This window comes from Mus pahari, chromosome 1 (genome assembly GCF_900095145.1).
Source record: "Mus pahari chromosome 1, PAHARI_EIJ_v1.1, whole genome shotgun sequence".
NCBI classification, from domain to species: Eukaryota; Metazoa; Chordata; class Mammalia; order Rodentia; family Muridae; genus Mus; species Mus pahari.
This window is the reverse complement of record NC_034590.1, coordinates 94,216,392-94,234,282: the sequence shown is the minus strand read 5'-3', so window position 1 is coordinate 94,234,282 and position 17,891 is coordinate 94,216,392. Positions and strand designations below refer to the sequence as shown.

General features: G+C 43.3%; 1 long non-coding RNA gene across 1 annotated transcript in view; it reads left to right on the top strand.

Annotated features, from left to right (window-relative positions):
• Positions 1–2,457: 2,457 nt before the first annotated feature.
• The window catches only part of LOC110316671, an 81,666-nt gene continuing 66,232 nt past the window's right edge, over positions 2,458–17,891 (top strand). The window contains exon 1 of the long non-coding RNA XR_002380283.1: positions 2,458–2,634. This is a non-coding gene — a long non-coding RNA (uncharacterized LOC110316671). The remainder of the gene's footprint in view (positions 2,635–17,891) is intronic.

The following is a 17,891-nucleotide window of genomic DNA, read 5'->3' as shown; positions in this document are numbered from 1 at the left end:
TGCAAACAAATCAACTTTTTTTTTTTTTAGTATGTCTGAAACCAAATGGGTCCTTTCTTAAATAATTAAATCTTTAATCTATTATGCATACTTTTATATGTATGTATATGTATATGCCACATGATTGCTTGTGTCTTGATAGGCCAGAAGTGGGTATTGGGTCCCCTAGAATTACTGACAGATAAGAGCTGCCTGACATGGGTGATGGGAATTGAAGCCCCCTTCTCTGAAAGAGCAACGGGTGCTTAGTTGCTGAGCCCTCTTTCCAGCCCAAATAACTTATTTTTGTTCCTTCTCTTCTTTCAAAGTGGATATGGCCTTTCTTTGATGGCCAGGTATACACAGAATGGGCAGTGTTAGATGTTTTCAGGCTGGGCCCATCCAGAATTTCAGAATCTATAGCTCACAAACCTATGTTTCAGCAGAACATCCCCCCACATCTACCTAGGCTTATCTCTCTAAAGCAATCAGCATACATCCATCTCTTAAAGGCTGAAAGCATTTCATGCCTCTGTCAACATTCCTTCAGCTCAGAGCCTTACAACCATTACCATCTAGCTTCCAGGTGCACCTCTTTGCTCATACCCCACTGAGCTCTCCCTCAAATCCCAGCATCCCAAGTCTGCTTTCCCTGACTTCAGGCCTTTGCCTTACCATGTGTATGTACCATGCTTCCTCTTCTCTCCTTATCTGTTCAACTGCATCTCTTCTTTCAAAGGCTAACTGCTGGTCATGTCCACCATGAGGCTTCTGAGCAGCAGTCGCTGGCTTCTCTCTTTGGACCTCTAGAGTGAACTGGGTTGTGTTGCTTGCAAGGTGGCTCACTTTCAGACAATTACTCCGGTTAGCAGGACGATGGTGGATCACGGGGCTGATTGGAAGTTCTGGAGCCTGGCCTTGGCCCCATTTCCATACCCCTGAAGGTTAAAGTAAAAAGATCACTGCCAGATTCAGCCTGACTCGTCTTCACCATGGGGATGGTTGTTATCTCTTAGGACCTCTGATTACTCTCTACTTCAACTTCTGTCCTTCTTGTCCGTCTGCACCCATGCAATGCCTTGACAACTTTTTTTTGCAAACTTAAATCAGACATTCGTCCCCTACTTTGTGACCCTCTAGTAAATTGGAATACCCATGCCCTAATTCTTTTAGTAGTCTACAAAAGGCACGATTTCATTATCATCATCTCTCCATCACCTGGTTCCTCCCACCTCTTGGGTTTGCTTCCTGGATGGCCTCCACAAGCTCAGTGCTCCCGTGTGCAGCGAGTTCAGCTTGGAAGTCTCTTCCCCTCATTCGTGGCAGGCTCTTCTCCAGATAGTTCTACCTGCCAAAATAAGCCACTCCTGTCCCCCTGGCTTCCTTTGCATTGTTAGTCATCACCTGCAGAGATGTTAGGCTTCTTTGTTTATTTATTTATTGTCTGGTTCCCTGCTCACAGCTACTATCCTACAGAATACATTTCACAGCTGTAGAGAGGGCCCTCACACTGCTCATTATTTTATCTCAGGCACCAGAAACAAAAGTTCTTGACACACCCTGGGCGCTTGACTAATAATTATAAAGCAGCTGATTGAGCCTTTGCACAGTGCCTGGACCCAGGTTCCAGGTGAGCAGGTTTTGAACTCTCCTTTCTGGGTCTCCCCTTGGTCTTCCCTGCTAGCTTGAGAGTGCAGTGGCTTTAGTCTTACTTGCCTCTGTATCCCCTGCAGAGCCCAGCACAGAGCAGTAGCCAATCTGCATGTGTTAATGTCAAAGACATCTACAGTCATTAGAGAGGAAAAATGAAGAAAATAAAAATAAATAGGAGGAGTGATTCCTCGGATGCTTATATGAGGCTTGGCTCACAATCAGAGGACGTTCCACCTCTCTGCTATCTGTGACAGTGCCTATGTGAAGCCCCAGAGAGAATGGAGAAAGTAGAGCTTAGGCCTGAGTGCTCCCCTCCCCAGGGGTGGCACCTGCCAGCAGAAGTATTGCCAGGGTTGTTCTTGCCCCGCCTCCCCCTGGCCTCCCTTCCTTGTGGGTATAAATCCAGAAGCTTCCCACACTCAGATATCAGGATCCCCTGAGGCTCTGAGTTTCACACACTCTTTTCTACACTCCTTCCTACGTAAGTGTGAGTCACTCTTGGGAGGGAAAAAGCTGTGCCAAGCTGGCTTTTCACCAGTGCCTGGGGACTCCTGCACCTGCAGAGCCATGTGTATTTTCTCCCAACTCTTTGTCATGCTGGGAATGTTATTAAAATGGCCTATTTATCAGAGTGAAAAAAAAATCCCAGTTTAAGCCAAACAATATAGGATCTAAAATACAGGCTGTGAATTTAATTTGTATTGCAGCCGTGGTCCCTGAGTAACAGGAGGTGATTTATGATTCTCCTGAGGGAAGGCAGAAAGCGGGCCAGACACTGAGGGGCGATTCTCTCCTACACTCCTTGCTCTACTCTTACATGGCCTCCCTGGACTCTGTCTGCTCTATATCCTTGGGGCAAGTAGTTCTCTGAGTCTGTGTAGAGCCCAGCTGGTGCTGGAGCTGAGGGAGCCAGGCAAGCATGGATTCTACTTTGAACAAACATCTGGAACATCCCCAGGTGTGTTGATTTGAAGAGAAGAGGAGCATCGTGAAATAGGAAAGGTAGTCGGGGTATTCTTAAGGAAAGACTAGAATATAGGTGATGTCAGTCTTCCACATGCCGTGCACACAGCAGAAGTATATACAGTATAGCAATTGGAAGCTCGCCTTTATGATTGGCTCTCATGTCAGTCTTTGCCCTAGTGAATCCATATAACTTCCCTCATCCTTCATAGCACCCACCACAAGTAACTCCTACTATGAATTTCCTACTGTAGACAAGAAACTGAGACAGGTTTAAAGAGTTGAAGACTTTGCTCAGGGAGATCACATAGTCTGTTGGTGGCAGAAGCATTTGACTGTAGTTAGACCAGAGTTAGAGGACAGTGGCTGGATCTTGTAGGTGCTGGACACTTCTTGTGTTTGAACAGCTACCTTGCTGCTTTCTGTGATGCCTCGCATGATGGTGGAATGGACTAATTTTGCCTGATAACTTGGGTGTTGTACTGAGCGCTTCCTTTATGTGAGCTCCTCTCTCTCTCTCTCTCTCTCTCTCTCTCTCTCTCTCTCTCTCTCTCTCTTTCTCTCTCTCTCTCGGTTTTTCAAAACAGGGTTTCTCTGTATAGCTCTGGCTATCCTGGAGCTCACTCTGTAGACCAGGCCAAGCTGGCCCCGGAACTCAGAAATCCACCTGCCTCTGCCTCCCAAGTGCTGGGATTAAAGGCGTGCACCACCACTGCCTGAGCTCATTTCTCTTAACCACCTTAGGATGTAAGACATATCCTTGTCCACACATTGCAGATACAAAACCTGAGCATGAGGAACACAGAGATGTGTCGTGGTCATCTGGTTCTAGTGGTCACAATGCCAACCATTGCAGTTGCTCCTCATATGGACCTCAGGAGAGGCTGAGCCTGTGACAGCAGCAGAACTTGGTCCTTTACAAGCAGCAATCCAGAACTTTTCCGAGAGTACAGCATGTTCTGAGATTGTTATATATGATGTGTGAGTTGTCTTATTTTCACACATATGTTTCTTCTGTTGATCTTTTGTAGGGAAAAGATGTCAACTTTTTCATGCACTGGACTGCACAAAATTAGGAAAATCGGGGAGTTTCCTCTGCTATTTCATTTTGAGCTGAGAAGTAGGAAAACAAACCCACAACCTATAGCAAAGTGTCTTTGTCTTTACAAGTGACAGAGGCAGAGAAGTCCCCTAGGAATACCAGAGGAAGACAGAAACTCAGAGGGAGACACAGGAGAGGAAAGGAAAGGAAAGGAAAGGAAAGGAAAGGAAAGGAAAGGAAAGGAAAGGAAAGGAAAGGAAAGGAAGAGAATGAAGGAGGAAAGAAGAGACAGGGAAAAAATGAAGGAAGAGGTAGGGGGAAGACAAAGAAAAGGAGGTGTTGTACCCATTCAAAAAGCACTTGTGAACCCCAAAAGACCACCAACGAGTCGATTCTGATGCAATCAAAGACCTTAGTCTTTTTATTCAAGCCCACTGCTGACCCTGACACAGTGGGATGGGAAGGTGAAACCCTGAGACCTTAGCAGGACAAGGTTTTATAATAAATGACAAGCAAGAGAGGGAGTTTCCAGTCTGGAAAGCATCTAATTGAATGACTATTGTAAGCTGACAGGTGGGTGCTCTACTGCAAAACCATGAACCATCACAAACACAAACGGTCTGAAAGGACTTCTGGGACTCCCAGACTAATCTTGATCGCTAGGGTGGGGGTAGCTAGGGAGTCACTGTGGGGTATGGGCCAGAGACAACCTATGTGGTTCTTCCTGGAACTTGGATGTGGCTTGGGTTCAGCTGCAGGTCAAGTTCTCAGGCTCTTTTTGTTGTTGTTGTTGTTGCAGTTGTTTGTTTGTTTTTGTATGTTTGCTTGTTTTTAAATGAAGGCTGGTCCCAAGATGGACTAGGTTTGGCCTCTCAGAGGGAGGAATAGACATGGGAGGAAGTGAAGAGAGGGAGAAGAGAAAGAGGGAGAAACCAAAGAAGAAGGAAGGGAGGAGGTTGAAAGGAGGGAGGGTGGGAGACGGAAGGAGAGAGAAGAGAAACCAACCCTAGTTGTCAGTCTATCTCCGCGTTTAGAAAGACCCCTTCTCTGTACCAGAGACAACCCTATTTAAAGTGAAATGTGTGCACAGCATTTAATTTTCACAATGACTCTAGGACATAGTTAGTACAGTCTTTGCCCTGCAGATGAGGAAACTGAGACACAGCCAGGTTAGACAAATGCCAAGGTTTTCTTTTTTAGTATTTAGCACAATTAGGCTCCAGGATCTGTATGTTAACAAACTGGTGGTCTGCAGAGGAGCACATAGCAGCCACATGAAGGTTTCTTGATACACGCTGCTTCTCACCCATCATGGTGGCTAAGTTGAACAGACTAGGTACTTTCGAGCCACAAACCATTGATTCAATCAAATTAAGACTTTGGTTACATATGAGGCTGGCATTGAAAGGAGGACATGTCCCAAAGAGTTAAACATGGAGTTAGTGTATGGCCCAGCAATTCTACCTCCGTGGATTTTTACCATGAAGAAAAGCAATCAAGTTTCAGGGAGCAGTCTGTGCTTCTATGCTCAGTGCAGCAATATCCGTAATAACCAAACAGACATAATCTGCTCACATCCTTATATGGTTAGGTTAAGGAAATGTGATAGATACCTGCACTGGAATACTAGCCAGCCTTCAAGAAGAATGGAATTCCACAATAGGAGATAATGCAGATAAGCCTTGAGCACCTTAGGATAAAGGAAACAAACCTGCTACAGGGATGCAAAGTACATGATTTCTAAGATTCTCAAAGGGTCAGACTGTAGAACTGAAGCCGTGGGCTCAGGGACTGTGAGGTCAGGGGCAAGGGCCAATCAAGCAGCAGAGTTTCAAATTAGGAAGGCAAGATGCCAGAGAGCTACTCTGCAACACTGTTGACAATCAACAGTGATACCTTCCACACTTATTCATGAAGAGAGTTGATCTTGTATTGAGTACCCCTATGCTAATCAAATAAATTCTAAAAGTAGTTTGCCCAAAGTTACAAAATTTGAAGTCAGCAACTGGGAGCAGCCTCACCCATGAGGAGCTCTTGCGTCTGCCAGTTTCTATGGTGGCATCTTCCTCAAGCTGAACATGAACCTGAGTCCCAGAGCAAACATCACCCCCACCCACCCACCCATCCCTGGCTTCCTCTTCCTGCCAAGACACTCACTGAAATCTGGTGGAGTCACTAAAGCCGGGGAGTATATTTGTTTAAATTGTCAAGATAAATTAACTTTTAGAGCCCCATTGGAGTGGTCCTGCAAGCCTGGACTGGGAACTCGGAGCCATGAATATGCAAGCACACGCAGCCATTGAATTAGCCTGCTGCAAACGTGTTTGGAACCAGCTGCTCATTTAATAATCTGGGACAACCGCAGGAATAGACAACCAGCCCGCTCTGGCCCATTTGCATGGGTAAAGTGATAATTTTATAACACAATTGCAGCAATTAGGTTTCCCCAGACAAAGCCAGGAGAACACCGTTTGGGAGCAATCTTGGGTGTTGCCAGGCAAAGCCTACTGCAAACTCATCCCAGCTGTCAGGCATAACAGCCTGCTTTCTGGAGATGCTGCCTTCTCCTAGGGAAGTGGTGAGGAGTGTGGCCCCTGCTAGCAGGCAAAGCAGGTGAGAAAGCCAGCAAGGCTGTGGGTGGCACTCCCAGCTAGCCCTGTAACCTCTGAATTGAGATGCAAATGGAGAAATGGATGGCACTCTTTAGTGGGTTGCTGTGAAGACCAAGAGGCATTAAAGAAGTACCATCCATTTCCCAAGTAAAAGGCCCAACATGGTGGCTCACACTGTAAACTCAGTTCTAAGGGGCCAAAGATAGGTGGATATCTGCATGTCATTGCCCGGTCAAGTCTATACATTTAGGGATCTCTGGGGGGGTTATGTCTCAAAACATAAGGTGAAGAGCCATAGATGAGAACACCCAACTTTGACTGCTGCTCTCTACACACCTACAAATTAGTAGATGGGGTGTGACCACAGGGCATCTCTGTGCAATGGGTCAGGCTGTTTCTACTAAAGCCCCTTAGAGGACTGGGTTCAGTGCTGGCCGTGAGTGAATCATTAATGCCATAGTTGGTGTTGTCTTTTCCCAAATCTTTTTTACCTGGGATAGAGCACTGTAGTCTAGTCACAGACTTTGCATTGATGAGGTATAGCCTAATCACAGACTTTGTATTGATGAGGTGTAGTCTAATAACAGACTTAGCATTGATACAATGGATCCATTCTTTGCCTCACCCGCTTCGGCTGGCAGAATCTATGTCTCATCTTAGGAAATGACATACCAGGTTCTCTCTCTCTCCCTGAAGCACTTGCAATTAAGAGTGGTTCAATGCCAAGTAGACAAAAGCAGTTCAGTGAGATTTCTCTGCTGAGAAGAAACAAGGAGAGTCTGGGACCTCTGCTGAGTAAAGTTGTGGGGCCTAGAATGATGACACTTGGTGTCTGGGTTTCCTTCTGCCCAGGGAATACACTTACCTTACAACAGTTCCTACCTTCTTGATTGAATTCTCTTCTTTCCATTTCTCTACCAGTGGCCGAGAGCTCAGAGGACCCAGAGGAGGCTGGAGCCAGAAGATAGAAGAGTCTCAGCACCTGAGTGACAGAGCTCCCTCCCCAGGCTCCTCCTACCAATCCACATTAGATTTTTGACACACATGGAAAAAATGATATCTTTCTTTGGAACTGTGTTTTGTTGTACCACTCCAAATTTCAAGTTATATTATTTTAGTTCCTTACTACCCTGATAATGAATGCAGACATTTTCTGTCCATGATGGAGTTAAGTCTGACAATATTAGACCAGAAGTTAGAAAGGACATGTGGGATGATGTACTCTGGAAGCTACTGCAACCCAAGAGCTTCTCCTATATGCAAATTTTATTTTATAGGGTGATGATAATACTTCCTAGGTCATATTCAAGCCCTGTGTGAGGTCAAACAAAGGCCTGCAGTCTGGGGATAAAGGACAATGGACTGGTTCCTGGCACCCCATAGGAGTCTACTAAAGGGAAAATAAAATGGGTTTAGCAACAGTTGAGTATAATGGCTACAGAATGATACTGTGCAGTTAAAATAATGCTACAGAGCCTAAATATTCAGCCACTGTCTAGCCTTCATATGTTCTGGGACTGGTGCTGTCAAGGCTCAGCCTCTAAGGATATCAAGATTCCAATGTGACCCAATAAAAACACTTCTAGAACTTCCTATTTAGTTTGGTTTCCATTTTACTTGGATTTCTAGGCCAATGGAAGAAGTAGGAACTTAGATATACTTGGAACATTAAATTTCCAGCCTGAGAGTCATAGCTGATGAACTGAGGCCCTGCTGCTATGGTGTAAGATCTAATGGTGAGCAGACACTATCTGCACTTCAACACTGTCCTAAGATATGATTTCTCGACCTGTTATTGATGCATAGGAATCTACATAGTTCTGTTTTGCCTAGAATCTACTCCCACACTTGCAGCCTCTAAAGCTGTGTAAAGCTCTAACAACAGAGGATGCAAGGTAATATGACAATAGTGAATGATGGTGTTTGAGACCTGTGTTTGTGACCACCCGCTGCCTAAGAGGACATTTCCTTGTCCTCTGACTCACAGAGAGCAATACTTCACAGCAAAACTGGCTTTACTCCAAGTCTGGATTGACCTCAAGTTCATGGGCACCTCTCAAGTAGTGATGAGTGTTATTGAGGAATGTGTGATCATTCAGAAAGGATGCTGAGAATAAAAGAGATTAGGTACCAGGCTGACATTCTGTTATGCATATTCCTTTGAGGGGCCTGAGGAGATGGCTTTGTGTGTAGAGTGCTTGCTGAGCAAGCTTGAGGTCAGATTACCAACACCCACATACATGACATGTGCCTGTAATTCCAGTGGAGAGTTAGTCAGAAAAATCTTAGGATTTACTGGACTCACAGTCCAACAAGTGAGTAAAGTGGGAGAACTTGTCTCAAAAACAGGGTTAAAAGTCATTGAGGCTTACACACACACACACACACACACACACACACACACACACACAAATAGCTCATTTGAATATTTCCCTTTAGGTAATTATCTAATGCTACTGAAATGGGTTGAATTATGTATCCTACAAATAGTCATTTTGAAGACTTCCTCCCAAAGTAACTTAAATTAGTGCCTATCTGGAGATAGAGATAAATGAGGCCATGACATACATCTGGTCCCACAGGATTAGTGTCCTTACAGGAAGTTAAGAGATTCAAGAAAACCCTGTTCCTTCCTCACCATGTGAGAACTTTCTACCTTAGGACCCATATTGGGTAGCATATTGATCTGTGGCTAATCGTTTTTATCACTGGTAGGAAGTTAATTTATTTCACCCTGGTTATTTTTGTTTTGATTTGGCTTGGTTTGGTTTGGTTTTTCGAGACAGGGTTTCTCTCTGTAGCCCTGCCTGTCCTGGAACTAACCTTGTAGACCAGGCTGGCCTCAAACTCAGAAATCCGCCTGCCTCTGCCTCCCAAGTGCTGGGATTAAAGGCATGCGCCACCACTGCCTGGCTTCACCCTGGTTTTTTATTTCTTGTAACCTGAGTTAAGACAGCTGTGTAAGACAGTATTCAGACTTGCTGAAGGAGAAGCCAGGAGTCCCAAAGGCAAGGATATTCCCCATGTCTGTGTCAAGGCAACTGTCCAGTGGGCAGCTAGACAACTTATGGACTGACTTTACAGTTATGAATTTGTGGGTTCACATTCTAACAGGCGTGCCTTCTGAAGCTGTACTTTTCATGTGCTGTATGGATAAGATCCTACACTTGAGGACTTTACCTGAATCTCCAGATCTCTGATATGGTCTTGTGCCACTAAAAGCAGAGTTAGCCAAAGCTTTATATTCTCTACCTTAGGGTGCTAAGAATTCCTCCTATCTGTATGTGGGAGTGGATGTTCTCTTAATCGTGGAAAAATGCACTGGAGTCCAGTGAAGGCACACTTTCCTGCACCATGCAGAAGCAAGCCAAAGAGGACAAAAGGGAGTCTCCCTTTAAGAATAAGGTGCTCACGTTTATTTATCAGAATCCTATGAACAAATATGTATAGAAATGTATATGGATAATGAAGATCTATATTATATCTGGGGATAGATATCTTTGGAAACACATTTCTAAGAAGACAGAGGAAGTAAAAGCAAAACCTATGGTTAACTCCATCTCAGGAGCATATAGTTATTGCTTCCCAGAACAAGTAGCTCTGGCAATAGCCATTCCTTGCTTCTACAGTTACACATGTGGCATGGCATGTGTGTTAGACAGATGGCTTGGTTCCATCTGCAGACCTGTCTACTTAACTTTAAACCAGATGTCAATCATCTTAAAACAGACATTGACCAAATGAAATGACACCAAAGCTAGTCTTAATTATAAGGCAGAGGCTTGCCATGCAAATGTCTGGCATAGAAATTTCCATCTAGCTACAAAGCCAGTCCATAATACAGACTTACTCACTTTGGTGTTCTCTTGTCCTCAATAAAACTCAGTATTTGTGGAGCAGTCTGCTATTCCAGGGAGACCTCCATTCTCTTGCCTCCTCTCCTCTGCCTCCATCAGACAACTGAACCATACAGGGAGTTTCCCTCCTTCCACCCATCTTCCCTGCTCTGAGCTCTCTGGGCCATGCCAAGCTGCCCTGAGCAGCCTGCTACACCAGGGAGACCTCCATTCGCCTGTACCTCTCTGTCCACCTTCATGACACCTGAGGCTCCTGACCCATAAACACAATGGAAACACACACACACACACACACACACACACACACACACACACACGCAAAATGATCTTAAATCAACCTTTATAGAGATTATAGAGGCCTTTAAAGAGGAAATCAATAAAAATCCCTTATTTTATTAATAAATAAATACAGGAAAATGCAATCAAACAGATAGAGGATTTTAAAGAGGAGACAAATAGATCCCTTAAAGACATACAGGAAAATACAATTAAACAGTGAAGGAAATACATAAAACTGTGCAAGACCTAAAAGTGGAAATGGAAGCAATAAAGAAAACACAAACTGAGGGCATCCTGGAGATGAAAAACCTAGGGAAGAGAACAGGAACAACAGACGCAAGCATCACCAACAGAACACAGGAGATGGGAGAGAAAAATCTCAGGCCTAGAAGATACAATAGAAGAAATTGATGTGTCAGTCAAAGAAATGTTAACTCTAAAATAATTCCTGGCACAAAGCAACCAGGAAATCTGGAATACCATACAATACAGTACAGTACAATATAATACAATACAATACAATACAATACAATACAATACAATACAATACAATACAATACAATACACACTAATAATATAAAATATCTTGGTGTAACTCTAACTAAGCAAGTGAAAGATCTGTATGGCAAGAACTTCAATTCCCTGAAGAAAGAAATTGAAGATATCAGAAGATGGAAAGATTTCCCATGCTCATTGATAGGTAGGATTAACATAGTGAAAATGGCCATCTTACCAAAAGCAATCTACAGACTCAATGCAATCCCCATCAGAATTCCAGCAATTTTTTATAGACCTTGAAAGAGCAATTCTCCACTTCATATGGAAAAACAAAAAAACCCAGGATAACCAAAACAATCCAGAATAATAAAAAAACTTCAGGAGGAATCACCATCCCTGACCTAAAGAACAATAATGATAAAAACTGCAAGGTATTGGTACAGAAACAGACACATTGACCAATGGAATAAAATCAAAGACCCAGAAATAAATCCATACACCTATGCATAATTGATTTTTGGTAAAGAACTCAAAACCATACAATGGAAAAATGAAATCATATTTAAACAAATGGTGTTAAACTAACTGGATGTGTACATGCTGAAGAATGAAAATAGATCCATATTTATCAACCTGCACTAAACTCAAGACCAAGTGGATCAAGGACCTCAACATAAAACCAGACACACTAAATCTCATAGAAGACAAAGTAGAAAGTACCCTTGAACGCACTGGTGCAGGAGTCAATTTCCTGAACAGAACACCAATGGCTCAGGGTCTAAAATCAACACTTGATAAATGGGATCTCATGAAACTGTAAAGCTTCTATAAGGCAAAGGACACTGTCAATAGGACCAATATTGAAGGATCTTCACCAACAATATATTTGACAGAGGGCTAATATCCAAAATTTACAAAGAACTCAAGAAACTAGGTACCATCCCAATTAAAAATTGTGTATAGAACTAAACAAAAATTCTCCACAGAGGAATTTCAAATGGCTAAGAAATACTTAAATGTTCAAAGTCCTTAGCCATCAGGGAAATGCAAATCAAACAACTCTAACTCTTCATGTTATAGCCATCAGAATGGCTAAGATCAAAAACTCAAGAGATAGTACATGCTGGTGAAGATGTAGAACAAGGGGAGGGAACACATCCTCATTGCTGGTGAGAGTGCAAACTTGTACAACTACTTTGGAAATCAATTTGGCAGTTTCTCAGAAAACTGGGAATAGTTCTACCTCAAGACATAGCTATACCACTCCTGGGCATATACCCAAAAGACACTCAAGCATTCTACAAAAACACTTGCTCAACTACGTTCGTAGCAGCTTTACTAATAATAGCTAGAATCTGGAAACAACCCAGATGCCTTTCAGCTAAAGAATAGATAAAGAAAATGTGGTACATCTACCACACAATGGAATAATATTCAGCTATTAAAAATAAAGACATCATGAACTTTGCAGGCAAACAGATGGAACTTGAGAATATCATCCTGAGTGAGGTAACCTAGTCCCCAAAGGACATGCGTGATATGTACTCACTTAAAGTAGATATTAGCCATAAAATATAGGTACCCTGCTATACTCCACAGACTTAAATAAACTAAACAAGAAAGAAAGGCCAAGTAAAGAAGCTCGAATCTCACTTAGAAGGGGGAAGGGAGGGAACTGGAAGGGAGAAGAAAGGGGAAGGGACTGTGGTGGTTCAGAATCAGATATGGGGAAGGACAGGAGAGATGGGTAGATGGCCATGAAAATGAATGGAAATTTGCAACTGATGGGGGTGAGGAGGTGGAGGGCATCTCCAGGATGAGACAGACCCAGGATAAGGGAGGTACCCAAGAATCAATGGGGAGACCTTAACTGTGATTCATTACATTGGGGATGTGGAACCTGAAGAGGCCACCTCCTCCTGTAGCCAGATGGGAACCCCAGTGGAGTGATAGACACAAAACATTCAACCCCAAAGTTATCCTGACTACAGGAAACACAGGCACAGGGGATAGAACACAGAATGAGGGAACCAATCCATCTCATGGCCAAGCACCAATCCCCGACACTATTAATGATATGCTGTTATGCTTGTAGTTAGGAGCATGTCATCCTCTGAGAGGCTCCACCCAGCAGATACAGACAGATACAGACACCCACAGCTAAACCATCGATGGAGCTTGGGGACTCTTACAGAAGATGAGGAGGAAGGATTGCAGGCCCCAAAGGGGATAGGAACTCCACAGGGAGGCTGACAGAGTCGACTCATCTGGACCCTTGGATCCCTGCACGTATGTAGCAGATGTGCAGCTTGGTCTTCATATGGACCCTGAACAACTGGAATGGAGGCTGTCCCAAAAGCTGTTGCCTCTACTTGGGATATTTTGTTCTAGATGGGCTGCTTTGTCTGGCCTCAGTGGGAGAGGAAGCACCTAGCCTCATAGAAACTTGAAGTGCCAGGGTGGTGGTGGGGTATACCCAAGGGAGTCCTCCTCACTCAGAGGAGAAAAGAAGGAGGAAATGGGGGAAGAATTCTGGGGAGGGTGACCTGGAGGGGGCAGTTAGTGAAATGTAAAGTCAATAAGAAAAAAAAATAAATTAAATTAGAACTTTTTTTTTTAGAAAGCTCAATATTTGCAGACAGAAGAAAAACATCACATACCTTGTGTACTGGCTAGTTTTGTGTCAACTTGACACAGCTGGAGTTATCACAGAGAAAGGAGCTTTAGTTGGGGAAATGCCTCCATGAGATCCAGCTGCAGGGCATTTTCTCAATTAGTGATCAAGGGGGAAGGGCCCCTTGTGGGTGGGACCATCTCTGGGCTGGTAGTCTTGGGTTCTATAAGAGAGCAAGCTGAGAAAGTCAGGGGAAGCAAGCCAGTAAAGAACATCCCTCCATGGCCTCTGCATCAGCTCCTGCTTTCTGACCTGCTTGACCCCAGTCCTGACTTCCTTGGTGATGAACAGCAGTATGGAAATGTAAGCCGAATAAACCCTTTCTTCCCCAACTTGCTTCTTGGTCATGATGTTTGTGCAGGACTAGAAACCCTCACTAAGATACCTTGTTAGTTGTGTCCTTTGTCATTACCCAGTGTAACATAACATGGTTGACATGAGCTAAGTAAAATCACCACCCCATAAGTTGGGGTCTTTGTCTATCTTGCTATTGTGACTGTGTCATATGGTATAGTCTCTAACACACAGTAGGTGCTCTGGTCCATTGGACAGAAAATGGACCTATCATCCTTCTAGCAGAGCAGCTGTTCTCTTGATTTGGAGCCTTCTATTCTACGGTCTTCCTTTTAAAGCACTGGGATTAGAACTCAGGAACTTGTACATAACAGGAAAATGCTCTGCTATGGAGCCACATCCCCAGCTATTTGTCATGAGTCTCAGGCTAAAAGATATGGTGATAATTTCAATAGACAAGGCGGAATCCTATCCAAACCTCTTTATTAGCGTCCACCCTCCAGAAGCATCAGATGCTGAGAATTGTGTGGGGGATGGGGCTGCTCAGTGCTCATTACTGAGCTGTTCTCTAAGGTAAGATATTAATTCATTCAAAGTTAGGTCCCTTCTTTGGGGTGACTCTAAGTAATGAGCAGATGCTGTACCAATAGAAGGGTCAAAGCATAGGAGAGCTCCAAAGGCTACCCAATCCAGAGTCCCTTGAAGGAGCTTCCATTGAAGGTGGCAGTCACATTGGAATCCGGCTTTGCTGTCTGCTCAGTTCTGTCTCCCTCACTCCTGACAGGTATGTCTCCAGAGAGAAATCCCAGGGAAGCCTGAAGCATGCAATTTTCCCTTGCAGAGCCTGTTTCTAGGAAACCTTATTTAAAACGATACTGACGATAGGGAGGGTAATGGAGGTGGAATACCCAGCAGGGGTATGGAAGGATGGATGCAGTAATGAATGTGGAGAGTACAGAGCTGGTGCTGTCCAATATGTGCTGCTATAATCCAATCCGCAGCCAGGTTCAGTAAAGAAAATATGAATCCCTTTGAGAGACATTGGCAGGATTTTTATCTCCCCATGATGTCATCCCAGGAGGACATCCATTAGTCTTTCTGTTCTGGTAGTACTGGTTGTGGATCCCCAGGAGACCTGCTCCACAGGTCAGATGTGTAGGCTATAATCTGTACCCTGAGTCTTTGGTATCCTGTACACTGTGAAAGTGTTTCTCCCTCTGGGCCATTATATTAGAACCCATTGCCACAGCTACAAACTAGCCTGATCAGCTTCTTAGCTTCCAAGACAGTCAATCTCCCGCCTAATGCTCTATTGAGAAACACAGAGAGAAACCTGCCAATCAAAACAGAATACAGTGAAGGGCATCATAGTAGATCTTGCGTCTACCAAATATCCTGTACAGTAAAATTCTAACACCATGGTGATTCTTTTATTGTAGCAAGAATAGGAATTGGTACTCTGTCACTCATCCTTATTGAAATATTAAGATTCTCTTCAAAATACTAAATGGAATTCAAGATCTAGGGAAATCCCATGATAACCTACTCACACTCCTAGAATCAGCCTGAGATTGTCAGGACTTTTCAGCTAGATGCTATCAAAAGATGATTGTGCCTCTTAAAAATATCATTCCCATCAGGGTCTTGAAATATAGGCTCATAGAAAATTCTCTAATGGAAGGGAGCCTGATGGGACAGAAATATAGATAGAAGCTTCAGGATGTGGTGCGTATGGAAGGATGTTGGTCTGTATTTATGATTCACCCCTGACTTACAGTCTTCAGTATAAACTGTCAAAGACAAGCCAGACATGGCTCTAGCAAAAGAGACACAAACCTGGGTGCAGGGAAATAGTCTGAAGATAAGAGAGAGGCTATTCTCTTGGGCAGGATTTATCTGGTTGGGAGGCACTGATGTGCCTGATGCAAGCCTTCCTTCCCTACACAATCCTGAGCCTATGACCAAAGGAAGGGTGATGGCAGTCGATTGTCAGTATGCCTGTTTCTCCACTGTTTCCAGATTTGATTTGAATAAAATAGCCAAGACTCAAACCCCAGGAAGTAAATTACATCCCCAAGACATCTGAGGCAATTTTCAGTTGTCAGCCCATTTTACCAAACGTATCTACCCAATTAGAGAGAGACTGAAAGAATTTACTTGGGGCCTTCTAGGTAGAACATTGATCCTGGCATTCCATCTGTTGGTGGAATCAATCCATATACACACAGTATATCACCAAATATATATATATATATATATATATATATATATATATATATTTGGGCTGCTGGACATCTGCCTATGATCTATGAAACTTTTGCTTTTTTATTTTCATAAAGTTTTGCTAATTTTTCTTTAATCTTTGAGATTCAACTATAATTATATTTTTCCCCTCTCCAAAACCTTTCATACACTCTTTCTTGCTCTTTTATAAATTCATGCTCATGTTTTCATTAATTGTTTCGTGTGTGTGTGTGTGTGTGTGTGTGTGTGTGTGTGTGTATTCCTGAATACAATTTTCTTAATATTCAGGGCTGATCATTTGGTGGATAATTAATTGGTGTGCTCTTCCCTGGAGAAGACTATCTCTCCCATTGTCAGCATTCAATAATTACCTACATCTGTATGTAGGGTTAAGGCTTCTTGGGTTTTCTTCTATCTACTTTGGGATGTCTTTTGGTGTCTTTCTTGTTCAGCTCATTTTTAGTCAGTCATGTTGATGAAACTTTGTGGGTTTAGCTTCTGACATTAGTAGGAGATGGAGTCTCAAGAGCAAATTTCCTGATCTTCTGGCTTTTACAATTTATTCCTGATATTGAGTTCTGGTCTTTTGCTATGTATTGTGATGCTAAGTGTGGGACCCCCAAGACTTAGTTGCCCCAGAGACACACAGTCCACACCTAGACTCAAATGATGCTATGTGACCTTGTCCCCAGGTTATCCCTGATTGGTAAATAAAGATGCTTATAGCCTATAGCCAGGCAGAACTGAGATAGGCAGTACTTGGTGTTCCTGGCCTGGGGAGGCAGAGGATATCATGAGGAGACAGAGAAAAAGAGGGAGGAGGAGGAGGCGACAGAAGATGTCATGAGTTAGGAGTTAAGAAAACATAGCCATGAGGGCTGGCCAATTGGAGTTAAGAGCAGCCCAGATAAATATTGTAAGTAATAACTCTGGGATATCAATAGGATATAGATTTTAATAATATAGAGGGTATATTTCTGCCCAGCTCTAGTGCTGATTAAGGCTTAGTGTAAATAATAAAAGTGTGTCTTTTATCTGAGAATCATACAATCAAAAGTGGGGTAGAAACCCTGGATTGAGATGAAAACTTTCTATAACCTCTGGCCCTGCAATGTTCTCTGTCTCTTAGGTGGGGGACTGTTTCCTAGATGTATCCATTGGAACTGGGCTCCTTAACTGTGCATTTTGATTACTTGTGGTTTTCTGTAATTATCTCTGTCTTTTGCAAAAAGAGATGTCTTTGATGAGGGGGTGAAGACTTCACTTATCTGGGTATAAGGACAAAGGTTGAGATAGGAATTGTGCTGTTTTAGTAAAGGGGTGTTCGTAGGCTCCCCTCCAAGTCCATGACTTCACAAGCATTAAAGAGCTGGTAGAGTTCCAGTATTGGGTATGCATTCCCTACTGTTGAGCAAATCTTAAGTCTTATTATAAATCTGTTTGTTATCACCAAGGTATGTGTGCCACTGCTGTACTCTTGGAGTTATTGTGCCATGCTTGTGACTGTTGTAGTCCATAGACATAATAGCTGGGTAGGACTATGCTTATGTCTCTCATTTGAAAGTGTGCATGGTGTCTTCTGGTGCCATGCAAACTATTACCCATGTCAGATCCAGAGTCTCTGAATCTGATCTGAAGTGCATGATGACCTCAGAAATAGGGACTTAGCTTTCACATCTGAGAGCAGCCAATGTCAAAAGCAATAGGCTGTATGTTTTGGGAGGCTTTTGGACACTCTTGACCAACAACTCAAACGAGGGTTTCTCATGTCTTATATTGGAGTTTTTCTTAGTTAT